Here is a 21,269-nt window from a genome sequence, read left to right as displayed (position 1 = left end):
GCCTTTGTGACGTCACCAATATGTCGATTTTTTTTTTTAAATCAATAGAAAATGGTCAAACATTCATGTCGATAGCAAATAACAAACAATGCAAGTACTATATACTTTGAAAACGTTATTTTGGCAAGTTAAAAAACAATTTTTAAAATACCCCAAACAATTATCATAAAAACAAATGCGATTAAAATAACAACTGAGGACTAGTGCTGTTCCGCCGTACCACGCCGATAATGTTAAAGAGTCGCTATCCAATCGAGTTTGAACAATACCATGAAAGAATTAATGTTCTTTGCCAACTGTGTTTATATATATATAAGTATCTCTTCGGAGATCCCGCCACGTGAATAAAAATACTGTAAGATGAGGTCGTATCAATTTGATCTCTGTTGCGCGTGTGTACAACTGAGGACTAGTGCTGTTCCGCCGTACCACGCCGAGAATGTTAAAGAGTCGCTATCCAATCGAGTTTGAACAATACCATGAAAGCCCCAGTGGTCTAATGGTTAGGACATCTGCATATCAAGAACATTAATTCTAAACCGCCCGGTGATATACTGAAATTTAATTAATTAATTTGAAACGATAAAGATGAGGAAATCTGTGAGAATGAGAAAAAGTCGTCCCAACCGAGACTCGAACTCGGACCGCCTGCTTGATATGCAGATGTCCTAACCATTAGACCACTGGGGCTTTCATGGTATTGTTCGAACTCGATTGGATAGCGACTCTTTAACACTCTCGGCGTGGTACGGCGGAACAGCACTAGTCCTCAGTTGTACATATATATACATATATATATATATAAATCCAAAGGCAAATTACTGAAAAAAATGACAATGCTGTGGGTATCAGTGGCTGGATCTCAATGGAGATACAAAAATAAAAAGCGAAAAGCTAAATCAAAACGATAAAGTAAACAGCCAGAAAAGTTAGCAGAGCTTTCGGGCAACACTAGCCCTTCATCAGTGCAAGTGAAAGAATTTGGATAAAGTCATAGTATAAAGCTGACAAGTGCTGCCTGGGTGGACAGGAATAAAAGAAATATAACAAAAGGGAGCCAGGGTGGAGTAAGAGTAGAAAACAAAGAAGGTAGCTTGGTAGAGATATAAACAATTTTGGAATGAGACTAAAAAACAGCTTAAATGGTGGTTAATATTGAAACTTAAATTTTGGTAGTCAATGGAATAATTTTACCGATCTGGGAGTATGTTCCTAATGTTAAGTCCAAAAGGTTTTGTGGTTTTAAGTAGTAATTCCCAGTGGTTTTCTTTGTCTTTGCGAGTTTTGTCGCTCCATTTGACATCGTGGTCTATAATTGCAATAACTCTGAAATTTGCAATCGAGTGACCAGCTGAATTAAAATGTTCGGCTACAGGTTGATCAAGCTTTAATGTTTTGATAGCTGATCTATGTTGTGTCATTCTCATACGGAGAGTGTTTTTTGTTTCTCCGACGTACTGTTTGCCACAAATATTACAGTATATGAGATAAATGACGTTTTTGGTTAGACAATTAATTGATTGTCTTATCCGAAAATGCGGCCAGTTTGGTTACTCTTAAATTTTTCAGTAGAATCAACCAATATATATATATAGATGTGCTTACGTCTACGGTTAAGGAAAAACACTTCTACAACCTTCCATTAATTTAGTGAAACATTTCACGTGTTCATATTGCTTTATATTTACAGAAATTCATTTTTTTTTTAATGATTAGGCCTACTTTTCAGAAAATCTTTTGCAAAATGATCGCGCATATTTAAACCACCTCATTAATTTTGTAAGTCCTCTATCTTAGCGAACAGTAAATTTTCCCTGTTATTTTTGCTAGTATTCGATCATGTTACGTTTACAGTACTATGACCCGAATGAGGATGATTCTGTATGCTTTAGAACTTGTAAAATAAATAATAATTCATTCTTATATAGTGCATAAGCAAGCTCTCAATGAGCTGAACATTATTACCCCGGTCATTCTTTGGATCATACACATATGGAAACACACTCCCATAATAATACTGCAGGTAGTAACAGCCCAAAATTTTATACAACTGGATGGAGAGAGGCAAATGTAAGTAAAGCGTACAAGCAATGCGCAAGGGTTGGATTCGAACCACGATCTCACGATCAGTAATACACACGCCCTCACAATATAAAAGATATATAAGTTCTGCATTGGAGTAAAAAGTTTGTTTAAAAAAAACTCTGGTCACTTCAACAAGGTCATTTCTAGGAAGAAATAGATCAACAATAATCCAACCCTGAAAGGATGTTAACTAATCCAGTCCGTGGGTTAGGTTTATAGAGATAAAAGTACTAGGTATAACCATCAATGAAAACATAAATTGAATGGATAGTTGAATGTAGGCCTGATTCACCATTCATACGTAAGCGAAATTATTAAATATGTATTGGCTTAAGTGAAATAATTAGTGCAATATCTCACTTTATAGTGTTGGTTAATACGGTAAATGCAAATATCCAAAGTTGTAATCTAAACAGTGCTCATCTTAAAAGGTCCTCGCTATTACACGGACCGGTGAAATATGTCCCATTATATATGACTACGTGCTCATCATATACTACAATTCTCTAAAATACGAAACTAAATAAATGATGTAATAGGACAATAGTGAGAAATACCTCCATGAGTGAGATGACGTACGTAACACAACAAAAAGAGAATTATCACGGTGTAATGTTGAATTACTAATTTTAAAAAAATTGACTGGTAGTGCTAGTACGTTTAGGAATGCCTATTCGCTGACATAATATTCAATAGTCTATTGTTGACTTACCTGGTATTGAAAAACCTAATTCTACTAAAGGTAGAATAGATCTATCGCTAAACTTATCACCTTGGTTTTTAAGAGTACAATTTACCGCATCAACGCTGTTCAAAACTACAACTTTATTCCAGCCTAACTGCACTGTGAAAATATCACCGTATTTCAAGGCCCACTTTCCGAACGTCACACATGGATTGCTGTCAATATGTGGCAACGATCCGATAATCGGCCAACCATCGGGACCTGGCGGCATATTAGTATTTGACTTGGAGGACAACAACCATACTGCTAAAAGAATCACGATTATTATCAAAACAATTGTTTGAATGCTTGCGCTTGAAGACAGCCAATTCTCGGTGCACAGCATCGCCATTTTATGCGAAAGTACAGTACAGAATACAATTTGAACTACAGTATAGTACCCAGGCAGTTACGTTCCATCTCGAAATCAACACTAATCTAGCCTAAAAATCGCCCCCTCAATGGTAAAGAATGCTTGAGTGATTAGTTACGTAACGTCTCCCGATTACTTTGCTACTACTATACCTGTACAAACGAATCTGTTTTTATTCATTTGGTCAAAATCAAGCAAATATACAAGAAACTTACAAGAAAAGATTACAAGCAATACACACACACAAAAATGGTAATATACACTGTAAAAACAGTGTTTAGCTGTTAAACATAAAATACACGTATCAACCCTAAACATGTTTAGCATTGTGTTTAATTTTAAAACACATAAACACATTTCTAAACATTTCATGTGTTTAGATTCTAAACACAACCGTTTGTACAACAATATTTCAATGTGTTTAGCTTTTTTAGAATAGGGTATTGCAATGTTAACATTATTGCTAATCACATTTCTAAGCACGTCCTAAACACCAGTGTTTAAGTTGTATACGCCTTTTGTGTTTAATATTTGTTCGTGCTTAGTATATATTATGTTTAGAAAAATTAACGTTTGAATCTTAAACATGATTGTGTTTAATAAAACAAACTTACATGTTTAATATTTGTTTGTGCTTATTAAAATTGGTGTTTAGAAATGAAAGTGTTTCTTTAAATTATGTTTAGAGAATTTACGTTTCAAATCTAAACACCACTGTGTTTAATAACACACTTATTGTGTTTAATATTTGTTTGTGCTTAATAAAATTGGTGTTTAGAGGTGAAAGTGTTTGTATAAAATTAGCCTATGTTTAGAGAATTTACGTTTCAAATCTAAACACCACTGTGTTTAATAACACACTTATTGTGTTTAATATTTGTTTGTGCTTACTAAAATTTGTGTTTTAGAAGTGAAAGTGTTTGTTTAAATTATGTTTAGAGAATTTACGTTTCAAATCTAAACACTACTGTGTTTAATAACACACTTATTGTGTTTAATATTTGTTTGTGCTTACTAAAATTGGTGTTTAGAAGTGAAAGTGTTTGTTTAAATTATGTTTAGAGAATTTAACTTTCAAATCTAAACACCACTGTGTTTAATAACACACTTATTGTGTTTAATATTTGTTTGTGCTTACTAAAGTTGGTGTTTAGAAGTGAGAGCGTTTGTTTAAAGACCCCTTCCCTGCAATTTTGGACGTTTTTTGGAAAATAATACATATAGTATCACTTTAAAAACATTAAACCATGTCATTCCTTGTCTTAAATGTACGTTTTATGGTAAATTATGATAAAAAGTGAGAAACAATGCACTACCTAAGTAGCTCGCGGCGATCGACCTCTCGTGGACGGTCTCAGGCCTAGCCTAGCTAGGCTTAGTTTTGTAGGCCTAGCTGGTAAACATCGGTAACGTACGAACATCGTACGCTAGCTATATACCTAGCCTGACGTTGTATAGTTGCTGCATTAATTGTCTTTCTATTTTTGCCAGACTCCGTTGATACAAATTGGGGAAAACCCGGTATTTTCGCTGAAAAGTTAGGAGTCTTCCATTTGTTTTGGCTTCACGATCGATCGAAAAGTGGGCGAATTACAGGTGAAAAACAACAATATCAATCCGCGCGCAATGCATTTTGGGATTTATAGCGGGCCGCTATAATTATTAAAATCGATTTATTTTTCACATTTTTAACCGTTTAAAGACGAAAAAAGTTATCGCAATAGGACCATATAGTATTATTTTTACATTAAATATAGTTTGTGATCTTAAATTAGATCTAAAAAACGTAGGGAATGGGGCTTTAAATTGTTCTTAGAGAATTTACGTTTAAAATCTGAACACCACTGTGTTTCATAACATTACTTATTGTGTTTAATATTTTTATTATGCTGGCATGCATTTGGAAATGTGTATTGGATTGAATAGATCCATTTAGTTTGGTAAATTGTTTGTTGGATTGATAAGTTCTGCTATTTCGATTTACGGTACCAACATGTTGTTTTGGAAAGTTAATAGATCCATTTAGATACGTTTTATTATATTATAATTTGATTAATAGAGTAAATTGATGCATCGGTTTCGACCAAAATACACCACATTTCCCATCCTTTTACCACTCGCCGTGCATCTATATATACATACAATAGCAACACCCCAAGGAACGACTGATTATGATTGATGAGGAGAAAAACCCGCGAATCTAGTGCGCGCCTTTTTAGCAGAAGCCGTTGAGTTGGATGGGAGTGGTGTCGGGAAGGTGAAACAAAAATCTTTCTAATTCTTAGCTTTTTTACGTTGATTGAAGTAATCATATATTGCAGGTAAGTTATTTCACATTGTTTGTATTGGTAATATGTATATAGTGATTATATTAAATTTGCCTTTTAGAATAATAGAGTTGCTTGCCGATGTCTTGTATAGCCGGCCTAGTTTTGGCCAACGGTCGACAACAGCAGCAACGAGAGTATAGGTGAAAAGCAAAGAAATCGGCAAACCTAGAAATCGCCCATTCCACTATCGATAATAACAATCTTTTTTACTTTTAATACAGTTAATAATAGTCGAGAGGAAAAATTGAAAACAGCACTGTGGTCATGTTACTTGAGTTGTCAAAACAATATATCCTAACCCTGTAGATTATTTGATAAAAATCCTAGAAAGTACTAAGTTACTAAGTAGGAAATGGGGTAGGAAACCTTTCCATTTCTTCCCTGAGTGAATATTAGGAACTGGACTCAAAAAGTATTTACTTATTTTTCTAGACTAGGCCATAGCTCCTTCATAGGCTATGATCATGTTAATGTCATTTACTATTAGTATTACTGTTATAATTTTATAGGAAAAAAGAAAGGAAATTAAATATTTTCATTTAGAATGAGGACAAGAATTAGGAGAGAGAAATCACTCAAGCATTACTATCCTCAATTTGCTAGAGTAAGCTGAATTCTTTGAGAATGAATCAGCTGAATGATTGATCACTAAAAGGTCAAGGGTTGTTGCCACAAATATCTAGTGTATAGTATTGTGTAAAAATAGATTGCAAATATACTGTATTTGTGAGGTAGGCCTATATGTTTATATTGGTTCTTTTTTTTCAGCATGGATTTAATAGATGATAACAGTTCTGCTGAAGAAATCAAAACTTGTTTGATTGAGTGTGGAATCCCAGAAGATGATGCCAAAATAATTGAAGGTGAGAATCTAAAATCTAGTTTTATTTTTAGATATCACTAAGCTATTATATTTTGCTCTTTTATTCTTTATTTTAAAAAAATGTGAATGTTTTAATTGTTTTAACATAGTCTGGTAAATTTCTTGTATATTTTCAGAATCTGACCACATATTATAATGGTAATAGGCCTAACCTGTATTTAAAAAAAATTTAATAATGCATTGGAAAACAATAATTGTCGTTATATTATTATAGGCCTACAGTAAAACTAACACTTAAAACAAATAGACTATTGTCTCAAGGAAGCTCTTACTAGTCAGCCTCATGAGGTCTTAGGGCAACTGAAGGCTTCTAGTGGAGTGTATTTGTTTCAATATGTCTTTTTAAAATAAAAAATAAATAATGTATGTTTATTTAAAAACAACAAAATTATACAATTAATAAAACATCAATAATAACAGTACACTCCAAATAAATAGACTATTGTCTCAATGAAGTTCTAACTAGTCAGCCTTGTGAGGTCTTAGGGCAACTGAAGGCTTCTAGTGGAGTGTAGTTGTTTCAATATGTCTTTTTAAAATAAATAATAAATAATGTATGTTTATTTAAAAACAACAAAATTATACAATTAATAAAACATCAATAATAACAGTACACTCCAAATAAATAGACTATTGTCTCAATGAAGTTCTAACTAGTCAGCCTCATGAGGTCTTAGGGCAACTGAAGGCTTCTAGTGGAGTGTAGTTGTTTCAATATGTCTTTTTAAAATAAAAAATAAATAATGTATGTTTATTTAAAAACAACAACATTATACAATTAATAAAACATCAATAATAACAGTACACTCCAAAAAAAATAGACTATTGTCTTAATGAAGTTCTAACTAGTCAGCCTCATGAGGTCTTAGGGCAACTGAAGGCTTCTAGTGGAGTGTAGTTGTTTCAATATGTCTTTTTAAAATAAATAATGTATGTTTATTTAAAAACAACAAAATTATACAATTAATAAAATATCAATGATAACAGTACACTCCAATAAATAGACTATTGTCTCAATGAAGTTCTAACTAGTCAGCCTCGTGAGGTCTTAGGGCAACTGAAGGCTTCTAGTGGAGTGTAGTTGTTTCAATATGTTTTTTAAACTAAAAAATAAATAATGTATGTTTATTCAAAAACAACAAAATTATACAATTATTAAAATATCAATGATAACAGTACACTCCAAATAAATAGACTATTGTCTCAATGAAGTTCTAACTAGTCAGCCTCATGAGGTCTTAAGGGCAACTGAAGGCTTCTAGTGGAGTGTAGTTGTTTCAATATGTCTTTTTAAAATACTAAAAATAAATAATGTATGTTTATTTAAAAACAACAAAATTATACAATTATTAAAATAACAATAATAACAGTACACTCCAATAAATAGACTATTGTCTCAATGAAGTTCTAACTAGTCAGCCTCGTGAGGTCTTAGGGCAACTGCAGGCTTCTAGTGGAGTGTAGTTGTTTCAATATGTCTTTTTAAATTAATAAATAAATAATTTATGTTTATTTAAAATCAAAAAAATTATATAATTATTAAAATATCAATAATAACAGTACACTTCAAATAAATAGATTATTGTCTCAATGAAGTTCTAACTAGACAGCCTCATGAGGTCTTCGGGCAACTGCAAGCTTTTAGTGGAGTGTAGTTGTTTCAATATGTCTTTTTAAATTAAAAAATAAATAATATATGTTTATTTAAAAACAACAAAATTATACAATTATTAAAATATCAATAATGTACACTCTAAATAAATAGACTATTGTCTCAATGAAGTTCTAACTAGTCAGCCTCATGAGGTCTTAGGGCAACTGCAGGCTTCTAGTGGAGTGTAGTTGTTTCAATATGTCTTTAAATTTAAAATAAATAATGTATGTTTATTTAAAATCAACAACATTATACAATTATTAAAATATCAATAATAACAGTACACTCCAAATAAATAGACTATTGTCTCAATGAAGTTCTAACTAGACAGCCTCGTGAGGTCTTAGGGCAACTGAAGGCTTCGAGTGGAGTGTAGTTGTTTCAATATGTCTTTTTAAATAAAAAAATAAATAATGTATGTTTATTTAAAAACAACAAAATTATACAATTATTAAAATATCAATAATAACAGTACACTCTAAATAAACAGACTATTGTCTCAATGAAGTTCTAACTAGACAGCCTCATGAGGTCTTAGGGCAACTGCAGGCTTTTAGTGGAGTGTAGTTGTTTCAATATTATGCATTTTTTAAATAAAAAATAAATAATGTATGTTTATTTAAAAAATTATTAAAATATCAATAAATAACAGTACACTCCAAATAAATAGACTATTGTCTAAATGAAGTTCTAACTAGTCAGCCTCATGAGGTCTTAGGGCAACTGAAGGCTTCTAGTGGAGTGTACTTTTTTCTATATGTCTTTTTAAAATAAAAATTATTAAAAAAAATATCAAACTGTTTCATGTCAATAAACCTTGGAACAAGGCCTACCTCAATGGAAATAAGACTACAATGGTCATTACGGTAAGCTATCGTGACTGATAATGGCATCAACAATTCAATATGCAATTTTTTTGTTTCAAAATAATATTTCTTTTATTATTCTTCTTAGACATCTGACATGGATATTGAGCAAACATCTTTCTTTCTCTAGGAGAAGATGAACATAATTTGTCCACTTTTAGCACTGAAACTGAATTTCCACTTTCAATATATTCATCTAGAGTCCGTGTATGACTTGGTAACCGTATAGAAGATGCTTCTAAGCATCTGGACAAAATTATAGAGGAGACATCAGAACTAATATTTTTTTTAAATTTTATCCCATTATTTATTATTATTTTATTTATTGCAGGTAATTGCAGAATTTAAACAATGCTGTTTTGTATACGGTTGTCAATGAATTAATAAACCAGATTAATTTTAATATTCATTACTTTTTCTCTTGCAGGAGGACATGGATCAAGACATAGAACCACTAAGGCAGAATACCCCAGGGAAACGGATAGAATCATGCATTCTCTGCAATGAAAATGTTTTTAAAGTCAAAGTGCAGTTATCTGATGCTATATGTTGATTTGCAATTTATTATGTTTTTGATTACATTATCCGACACAGTATCTCAAATATTAGGTATTTTTCAATACTGGATTTTAAAGGATAACAAAATATTTTATTTCAATTCACAGCTTTCCATAATGTCAACACAATGTTGGAAGCTGTATATTAAATTCAACTCCTTTATTAATCTTTCATGTTATTATCAAAAGGTAATATTTCAGTTTATATTGGTAGACATGAATAAATAATTAAAATGTTTTGATTAAAAAATATCACTTTCGTCCGTTGTGTTCTTAATTAATGATGTCAATCTGATACGCATAAAGGCCAATATAGGAGTTTAAGGTAACAACAAAATAAGTGATTATTGGCTATGAAAAAGTGTTAATGCAGAGCATGAAAACCCAGAGATATAAAGAATACAGTATATTCTTATAAACACCACAGCAAAAATACCACATTTGTAAGCCCATGTTTGCTAAATATTTCAAGTAAGCATGTGTTCTTAATTGTCTACAACACGAAATACATTGCTAAGCTCGTCTATGCTAAACGCAAAACGGTCTAAACACTTGCATTTAAGCACAAATGATATTCCAAACACTATAAAGTTGAAACACTATACTTTTCCAAGCACTTCTGTGCTAAACGCAAAACGGGCTAAACACTTGAAAGATAAGCATATTTTTCTTCTAAACACTACATCAAAAACACTACTATTTTCTAAACACAGAACGAGCTAAACACAGAAAAAACTAAACACTTGAAAGATAAGCATATTTTTCTTCTAAACACTACATCAAAAACACTAAGATTTTCTAAACACAGAACGAGCTAAACACAGAAAAGGCTAAACACTTGAAAGATAAGCATATTTTTCTTCTAAACACTAAAGTAAAAACACAAAACGAAACTAAACACATTAGTGCTAAACACGAAATAATCCTAAGCACATAGAATGCTAAACATGTTTAGCATTCTATGTGTCTCCAAAGTGACTACAAGAATTGTGTTTAGCATTGTGTTTATAGTTTTTACAGTGTAGTTAATGGTATCTTCAATGAAGAAACATTAAAAGCAGAAAAACATTACAAGAATAAAATTTACAAATATTAAGGAGAGTAGTTTCAGTAGAAACTTCTTGAATTTACCTTGAATTTTACCTTGAACTTCGGACATTGAGAACTAGCTCATTTGTCCCTCCATCGTCATAACTGCAAACTCTTCATTAACGTACGGGCGAAACTTGATGTGGGGGTCAGACCAATATTTAGCAATGCCCGATTTGAAAATATAGGCCTAAACATCATCATTTTGAGGAACTTAAACTTATATTCTAGTGTATGTGGCTGTGATAATGTGGAATCCCGCAAAGAATAATTACACTGAAACAATTCAGCATATATTTAATGGTTGTATCCATGCAAATACTTTGTGGGCTTTTGTTATTCAACTAATTAAAAGCAAACAAATGAATAGGAGGAATTATAATTTAGAGAAAACCCTTACAAGAGAATGCATTTTATTTGGTAATGCTTACAATGCTGTAAATAATCTTGTCATTTTAGTAAAATATTTTATTTACATATCTAGATGTTCTGATATTAAACCATCAAATTCAGGACTGGTTAATTTTTTAAGTCGTACTATAAAAATAGAAGAGTATACTTACATTTGATAAACGACAATATAGAGTTATTTAATGAGGACTGGAAACTTGTTAAACTTCTGATTTTATAAGATTTTATTTTGATAAACCAAGGCGAAATTTATTGTCTTGGATTAATGGAGAACTAAGAAGATATACCTTTTACTTTTTATGTTTGCTTTTTGCTTTTGCTTTTTAAGTTTTTAAGAATGTTATTTATTTTGTTTTGCCTCATGTCACCGCTGTGTCGGTTTTGTTTTTCTTTTGCATATGTATACTGAAAAAAAAAAAAAAAAAAAAAAAAGAATAATTACAATTTTATTATTTATTTATTCATTCATTTCTGGACTTTTTTTTTCAGACTTCGTATCCATTCATATGATCAAAATTAATCCACTATAATATAAATTGGATCAAACATGGAGAACCCTTTGAATCATTGGGTATTCGGTTCAGTACAAATTTAAATAAAATGGTAGATTTGAACTATGAAGACGTATATAAATCAATAAAAAATACAATGAGACATTGGTCAAAAAGAAACTTAACTGTTTTGGGAAGAATCACGGTAGTGAAGTCTTTATTACTGTCCAAACTTACCTATATCCTTTCGACATTACCCGATCCCCCTGAAAATGTAATAAAATCACTTAAGTCAGAACTATATCGTTTCATATTGAAAGGGGTGGATAGAATATCCAGAGATCAACTTATACAAGAAAATAAATTTGGAGGCTTACGAATGGTCGATATAAACGCATATATTCAATCGGTAAAAATCACGTGGGTTAGACGGTTAGTAACGTCCAATGAGACAGGATGGGCTCTTTTAGTTCCACTCGTGTTGAATATTCATAAAACTTGGCTCATAGAAGGCGGATCATCGAAATTAATCAAATTAGCGAAGGTTAAGCCTTACAATGCATTTTGGCTGGATGTAATAAAGGCGTGGTGCGTATTTGTGAAACACAACACTCCTATGAGCACCGAATCGATATGTAGACAAAAACTCTGGATGAATGACAATATTAAAGTCGGCGGAGAAAGTATCTATTATAAAAACTGGAGTAATCATGGGGTGAATTTTATAAATGATTTAGTTGATAGACATGGAATAACTCCATTAAAACAACTTTGTAAACGTCATAATCTTAACATCAACTTTCTTCAATATGAAGGCCTAATACATGCGGTCAGACAACATACGTCTTTATATCAAATTTTTCCAAAAGGAAAAATAAATAGCCCACTACTACCTTTTAACCTTAGCGTAGTAATAAAAAATAAAAAAGGATCAAAGCTAATTTATAATACTCTAATCAACTCTAGAAAAAAAACAATCGAAAGCTAAAATTAAGTGGGAGAAGGCATTGGATACTTTATATGTTGATAAAGAGTGGGAAATTATTAATACCATGTTTTTCTCACTTACTATGTCCACACCACTAATCTGGTTTCAATATAAAATTGTGCATAGAATTTTAGGTAATAACTCCTTTTTGTATAAAATTGGGAAAATTGACTCGCCTTTATGCGCTTTATGTAAAGCAGAAACAGAAACCTTAATACATATTTTTACACAATGCTGTGAAATTAAAATATTTTGGAGAAAGATTAAACAATGGTTGAAATCATATTTTAATATAAATGTAATTATCAACCCCGAATTATGCCTTTTTGGAGTTAGAAAAAAATCATTTAAAGCCCTAAATACTATTTTACTAATTTGTCGACACTACATATAGCTGTAAAATGAGAAAAATTAAGCCTAATATTGCTCGATTCGTGAATGAGATTAAGTTACACGTTAAACAAGAAGAATTTATTTTGAAAACTAAAGGGGAGCATCATACTTACTTAAATAAATGGAGTCCTTTCTTGGAAAAACATGAACTTATTGACTGGTAACTTTGCATTAAAAAAAAAGGACTTAGTACTGTTTGTTATATTATGTTTTTTAATCCTGAATTATTTATAGACTTTTATGATCTGTTTATTTAGTAAGCTAAACTATTTATTTGAATAAGAAAGTTTTATGTTTAATTAAATTATTTAGTTGAAATATGTTATACAGTATAAGAAAAAATTGACAACAAATTATTTATAGACTTTGTTTTTAAGTGAAAAGAAAAAAAAAATTTATATTTATTACATTGTGAAATTATTTATATTTTGTTCTTAAGAGAAATGTATATTGTGTATTACTATTAATAAGAAAGTGTTATTATGTTAAGCTATTTTTTAAATTTAAATATGAAAGTGTTCAATAAAAAAAAAAAAAAAAAAAAAAAAAAATTAATCCACAAACTATAGACTATAGGCCTAAATAAGTTCACCTGTACTTAACTAAAAAGCAAAAGCGTTTAAGAACTAATAACTAATTCGTTCATTGTATAAAGAATATAAATTCCTAGACGGCGTTGACTTCCGAACGTTATCTGTCAACAACGTCGCGTGGCAAAAATCCTCAAAATGAAAGCTGAACGTGCATTAGTACCGTTCATTATCACCATTAGATATCACATTTGCATGAGATATGGCGAATTCCAAATGGCACGTGATGCCTAATACCAATCAAATTGCAAGGATACAATCAGGTGTGTTATATTACTGTACAATTAATAATAACATAATGACATAATAATAATTTCCTTAACAAATTATTAGGCCTGCAGCGCACTCTATGAATGATGCTGTATTAATCACTATTTTCTAGTTAATTTTGCATGAATGGAAATATAGTTCATTTGCAAAATACATTCCGTCCTACTGCCATTTCCCGCTTACACCACTGGAAAGCGTATTGGAGAAGCTCGTCGTGGTTTTTTTAGAGGAAGGTAGTTGAAATGTCCTAGTAGTGTACGAAGATGTACTTCGAAGGAGAAAGAAAAAGACAAAAATAAGCAAAATCGTTGTGGTCAATTATCCAAATTACAATAGCTTTTTGCAGATTACATCGCGTTTGACTGCATTCGCTCTGTGTTCATTTTTACAATTTCCAGTTCTTAACACCAAAGTTCCTGTATTCGAGAGCCATCTGGGCAATTGTAAGCATTCACGGATTTTAAAAAGTCACGTGGTACATTACTGACCATTTGTGTCCAACTATGCCTATGTAGTGTATGGAGTCGAGTCATGTGCTTAAAAATGTATAACATTCACAAGGTTTTAAATATCAAAACAATCAATTTGTTAAGGTTTTTGTTAAGATAACGCAATCATAAAGTTACTGCGAAGATGATTTTAAACAACAAAATGTAAAAACAATGCATTACTATAGAGAATCGCTGTACAAAATAAACGCGTAGAGCGTGTATAGAGCGCACAGCCAGAGCCGTTAAATTAAATGTGGATTAAAGCTATTTTTTTTTTTAATCTTCAAAATAATGATATTATTATTTTAACAAAATTGATTCAATCCATTCAAAGTCGCAACTCTTAATGGGTCTGGGGTTGTTGATGTACTACGCATGCGCATGTACGTGTGGACGGATTGTATAATTAGGGCGTTATAAAATAAATTTTTTTGTTTTACGGAAATCAGCCACCGTACATTTCAGTAAATCACGCATGACATTTTTCTCAATGTACCAACAATTGAACACCATCAGGCCTACTAATTAAGTTGAATTAAATAATTATTTGTTGACGATTGACAGAAATCGTACAAACTTCCGTTGAACAGCGTCGATTCGGCGGGCCTGACGTGGAGAAATTAAATTGAAGGTTTTACCGTACCCTCACAAATAAAATACTAGACATGAAACTCGTCACTTTGACGAGTTAGTTATCCGCACGACAAACGCCACGAGCACGTCATACGTTGGAATATTGCACACAGAAAAAGATTATGGCATTATGACCTGGACTGAAGAATATGATTATGTTGTTATTGCTGAATTCTGTTATTTTGTGTCATATAGTATACACAGTATAATCTGTATACATATCACAATCACATACAGTGTAGAATAGGGGAAAATACGGGACCCGGTATTTATTCCAATTTTTAACATGCTGACGGTTTCACAATGAAATGCGAAGGTAGCAATTTCGGAAGGAAATTATCTCAGCAACAACATATTAGCGTGTACAAGAAATTTGAATAAGTGAAATATTGATGCGCGCTCTTTTAAATGTAATGAATTATAACGCAAAAGATGAAAATACGACTTTTTTTATATAACTGGCCATATGATGACGTCACAACATCCGATTAGCAAAATGTTCACATGATTTCGTATCTACAATTCAATAGCTTCCAGAAAACGTTTTAATCATGATTATCACATTTCATTCTTACGAGCTATAAACAGATAAAATTTTACTGTAAATATGAAATTTATGCCACACGTAATTTAAATTTTTAGGCATGATGACGTCATAAAAATAAAAATATTTTTAACTCGTGCGAAAGATAGTTGATTGATCTAGACAATATCAAAATCGGGGTGAAAATGGAAAACGGATAAGTGTAGATGCGCTCTATTAAATGTGATGAGCTATGAAGAAAGATACAAAAATCCTAAATTTTATATTCGCGTGGCCTTACGATGACATCACAATGTCCTGTTAGCCATATTAATGCATGATCCGATATCTACAACTCATCAACTTCCAGAATATGTAATCAGAATAACTTTCATTGTTTAGTATAGAAATTACGACTGTTTAAAAAAAGGCTTAATTTTGACGAATTTTTGATTTTTTTCATCAAAAACCTGTGCAAATTGTTCAATTCTACGTGCTCGTATAACGTCATTTTAAGTCAAAATTGTTTAAAAGTTTGTAAAATTACTAGAAAAGGCTGGAAAAACATAAATCACTCGAAAAAAAAATGTATTTAATGCTACGTGCGCACCGCGCGCGTAAAAAATTGCGGGCGGGTGGGAATTTTTGACATGCTCAAAATGACATGAAACGCGTAGAAAGTCGATTAGAAATTGTTTTTTCGCATTTTCAAATTTTAAATGCGCGTGCGCGCGTAAATTTGTGTAAAACTCGCAATTTTTTTTCCACAGAAAGTTAGCGCACGATATAAATTAAACTTCTGCAAAGTTTCAATTCAAAATGTTATTTGGTTTTTCACCTATGTTAAATACGCGAAATTCATAAAATCGCGCGTAAGTCACGTTGCGCAACTCTGACGTCATTCAAAAATAGGAGGTGCACAACTTCACATAAATGCCCACATGTTGTCAAAGTTATGAAATGTTACGTTTACACATGTTAGAGAAACGCTCTACACAAAAATGGAAGGAAAGAAATAAGAACTAGACATGAAACTCGTCACTTTGACGAGTTAGTTATCCGCTCGACAAACGCCACGTGCACGTCATACGTTAGAATATTGCACACAGAAAAATATTAAGGCATTATAACCTGAACTGAAGAATATGATATGTTGTTATTTCTGAATTCTGTTATTTTGTGTCATATAGTATACACAGTACAATCTGTATACATATCACAAACAGTGTAAAATAGGTGAAATTACGGGACCCGTATTTTATTGTAATTTTTAACATCTTGACGGTTTCAAAATGAAATGCAAAAGTAGAAATTTCTGAATGAAATTATCTCAGCAACAACATATTAACGTATAGAAGAAATTTTAATACGTGAAATATTGATGCGCGCTCTTTTTAATGTAATGAAATATAATGCAAAAGATGAAAATACGACTTTTTTTATTTAACTGGCCATATGATGACGTCACAACATTCGATTGCCACAATTTACACATGATTTTGTATCTACAATAAAATAGCTTCCTGAAAACGTTTTAATCGTGATTATCACATTTTATTCTTACGAGGTATAACAGATTAAAATTTAATGTAAAGATAAAATTAATGACCAACGTAATTTAAATTTTTAGGCATGATGACGTTAAAAAAATTAAAAAATTTTTAATTCATGCAAAAGATAGTTGATTGACCTAGAATATATTAAAATCGGGGTGAAAATAGACAACGAATAAGTGGAGATGCGCTCTATTAAATGTGATGAGCTATGACGAAAGAGACAAAAATCCTATATTTTATATTGGCGTGGCCATACGATGACGTCACAATGTCCGGTTAGCCATATTAATGCATGATCCGATATTTACAACTCATCAACTTCCAGAATATGTAATTTAAAAAAAGTTCTCCATGTAGTTTAGAATCTATGACTGTTTAAAAATAGGCATAATTTTGACGAATTTTTGAACTTTTTCACCAAAAACGCGTGCAAATTATCTAATTCGACGTGCTCGTATGACGTAATTTTAAGTCGAAATTGTTTAAAATTTGGTAACATTACTAGAAAAGGCTGAAAAAACATAAATCACGCGAAAAAAATATGTTTTTAACGCTACGTGTGCACCGCGTGCGTAAAAATTTTCGCGCGCGTGGGAATTTTTGACATGCTCAAAATGACATGAAACGCATAGAAAGTTGATTAGAAGTTGATCTTTCGTATTCTAAAATTTTAAACGCGCGTGCGCGCGTAACTTTTTGTGAAACATGCTATTTTTAATCAATAGAAAGTTTGCGCTTGATATGACTTAAATTTTCACAAAGTGTCAAAACAAAATTATGTTTCGTTTTTAGTCTATGATCAATCATTGAAATTCATAAAATCGCGCGTAAGTCACGTTGCGCAACTCTGACGTCATTCAAAAATAGGAGGTGCACAAGTTCACGTAAATGTCGTTATGTTGACAAAGTTACGATATGTTCTGTTTACACGTTTTAGAGAAACGCGACGCACAAAAATGACAGAAGGAAAGAAGAATAATACAGAAAAGAAAAAAAAATATGATGAAACAGGACGATTACAAGGAGTTATCCGCTACTAAGCGGATAACTAATAATACAGAAAAAAAAAAAAAAATGATGATCCCATACAATCACAAGGAGTTATCCGCCGAGTGCGGATAACTAATAATGGTCAATTTCATATTATAGAATCATTAACCTTGAAAACAACTTTGAAATGACGACCGCAAATTAAACATTCACGTAAACATATATTTATTTCATTTTCGTTTATTTATTTTTTCCACTCACTTATATATATATATATATATATATATCATTTACATTTACATAACATAACATATATTAAATGTGGGTGGATGGAAGTCACAGTAAGTTCACTGAACTTTAAGTCGTGACTCCCGTATGCCTAAGTATACTAACATTGCTACAGAGTAGACTAAAATATAAATATATAATAGTGAAAGTACATAAAATAAAGAAATAAAAAAAAATTTAAATTATAGAAGTTAAGATAAACCAGGCAATTATATAATATATGATAAAAGGGATAATGATAACAATTAGAGTACAATATGAAATATAATTAAATATGGTATAATAACAAGTATAACGATACAATGTAGCGGAGATTATTGAATACCAGGGTGAAGGATTTAATGCCATGTATCACCACCAAATAAATAAGGATAAAAGATCGGCGAAAATTTATGTAGCATATTCTGACACCATTTTGTGTTTGAAATTAGATTTAAAACTAGAAAAGGAAGATTTCTGTTTAAGTTCATTTGAGAGTGAAGTCCAAAGTTTGGGACCAAAATAATACATAGAAAATCGTCGAGCCTTAACATTTAAATTATCAAGGATATAATTGTTAACAGAGGATAGGGTTTTATAGGAATGGCGTTCGTCAATTCTTGTAAATAAAGCATTAAAATGTGAAGGCAGTAAATTGTTAGATAAACGGTACATAAATGAGGCAACTTGTAATTTATTTAAATCATAAATGTTTAAAACGTTAAATCTTTTAAAAAGTAATTTTGTATGGGCTCTAAATGATTCTCCCGCGCAAATCCGAAGTGCACGTTTTTGTAGTTTAAAAAGGCGGTCAATTTGAGTTTTCTCTAGACTTGTCCAGGGGCATAACGTATTAAATTTATCTAGAGTAATTGCCCAACATAAATTGGCATAAGAAAGGTAAGGCAAAACTAAAGTATTATAAAGGGTTAATAAGGTTTTTTGAGGGAAGATATGTTTTAATTTGTTCAATATTCCAACATTTCTAGAAACTAGATTACTGATTTTATTTATATGTAGTTTCCAAGTCAGAGAGGCATCTATGGTTACTCCTAAAAATTGGGTTTCATTAACTCGTTTGATCATTTTATTATCAATGTATATTTGTTCATTTAAAGAATTTGAAATTTTACGTTTAGAAAATATTATATAGTTCGTTTTGAATGTATTAAGAGTTAATTTATTGTGTTTGAGCCAATTTGAAACTTTAAGTAACTCATCATTGACAATTTTAAACAAGGTATTTGATTTAGGATGAGAGAAAAAAATATTTGTGTCGTCAGCAAATAAGATAAAATTTAGTAATTTAGAGCTGTTTGGTATATCGTTAACAAAAATCAGGAATAAGAGTGGTCCAAGAATCGATCCTTGGGGAACACCACAGGTTAAACGGGAATAGGAAGAGTTAAAATTATTTAAGGAAGTAAACTGAACACGATTGGAAAGGTAGCTTTTAATTAGTTTTAAAGGAAGGCCTCTGATACCGTAATTTGAAAGTTTATGAATTAAAATATCGTGGTTAATAGTATCGAAGGCCTTAGATAAATCAAGGAAAATGCCAACAGAAAACTCATTTTTACTCAGGGCAATTGTAATTTTGTCAAAAATATCTAATAAAGCAAGATCTGTTGAATACTTTTTCCTGAAACCATATTGGCCTTTAAATAAAATGTTATGTTTAGTTAAAAAGGAAGAAATTCGATTATGCATTATTTTTTCAATTAATTTTGAGAAACAAGGAAGTAGGGAGATTGGTCTGTAGTTATTGAAATGATGAGGATCTTCTTTCTTGTAGATAGGGATGACTTTAGCTATTTTAAAAGAATCAGGAAAAATACCGGTTTGAAAAGAAGTATTAAAAATGTTAGTTAAGGGTTTGCATATAAAATTAGAAACACGTTTAATAATTTTATTGGAAAACCCATCAAACCCAGGAGATTTATTATCTTTGAGGGAAAGTATTATACTGACAACTTCATGTTCGGTTACAGGACTAAGAAAGAGAGAGTGCACACATGGACGAGGTAGGGTAGAAGTATAATTATCATTATCCGACACATGTATTTTGTTAACTAAATTTGGCCCTATACTAGTAAAATAATTATTGAATTCAGTTGCAATTTGTTGAGGATTATTTAATTCAATGTCATTGTTAATAAAGTGAGAAGGAAACGGTTTACGAGATTTCTTGCCAAGGACTCCATTTATTGTTTGCCAGGTTTTTTGGATGTTATTTTTATGGAATTCAAATTTGTCACTGAAGTAATTCTTTTGGGCAGTACGAAGGATTTTGGTAAGTACATTTCGATATTTAACATATTTATCTTTGTCCTTTTGCTTTTTAGATATAAGAAATGTTTTATATAATTTGTGTTTTTTGTCGATAGATTTAATTAAGCATTTAGTTATCCAAGGTTTTTTTTCTTTCCGAATATTGCGTCTGGAACGAGTGGTTTTAATGTTGTTATTATATAATGTACTAAATATGTCGTTGAATAAAGCGTATGCCTCATTGGGTTCATTGGAGTTATAAATACTAGTCCAGTCAACATTTGACAAATCATTACTTAAGGCAGAAATTGAAATATCATTGACTTTTTTTATGTATATATATTTTGATTTAGGTTTCAGGTGTTGGAGAGGTTCTGATTTATGTACTAACAAGAAAACAGGAAAGTGATCCGAGATGTCCGAATATAGAATTCCGGAAGAAATGTTATCATATAGATTATTACAAAAAATATTGTCGATTAAAGTTGCAGAATTACGCGTAATTCTAGTTGGCCTAGTAATAAGAGGATAATAATTTGATTGAAATAAAGTATTAACAAAATCAGAAGTACCTTTATGTGTTTTGGAATTTAACAAGTTAATATTAAAGTCTCCTGAAATATATGCTGTTTTTTTCTCATTATTAATGGTGTCAATTAAATTAGAGATATCTTTATTAAATGTGTTAATGGATAATTCAGGCAAACGATATACTACTCCAAGGATTATGTTTTTGGGTTGTGCATCGATTTCAATGAAAAGAGATTCCGAACCATTAGTAATGATAAATGATAAATCAGGGCGAAGAATATATTTAAATCTCTGGTGTAGGTA

General features: G+C 31.2%; 1 long non-coding RNA gene across 1 annotated transcript; it reads left to right on the top strand.

Annotated features, from left to right (window-relative positions):
- Window positions 1-5,400: 5,400 nt before the first annotated feature.
- Window positions 5,401-9,625, top strand: LOC140048594 (uncharacterized). The gene is made up of 3 exons (XR_011845097.1): window positions 5,401-5,503; window positions 6,281-6,375; window positions 9,343-9,625. It is a non-coding gene; the product is annotated as an uncharacterized lncRNA (long non-coding RNA).
- The last annotated feature ends 11,644 nt before the right edge of the window (window positions 9,626-21,269 follow it).

This window comes from Antedon mediterranea, chromosome 5 (assembly GCF_964355755.1).
Source record: "Antedon mediterranea chromosome 5, ecAntMedi1.1, whole genome shotgun sequence".
NCBI lineage: Eukaryota > Metazoa > Echinodermata > Crinoidea > Comatulida > Antedonidae > Antedon > Antedon mediterranea.
The sequence above is the reverse complement of the archived record's forward strand: the minus strand, read 5'-3'. Positions and strand labels throughout refer to the sequence as shown.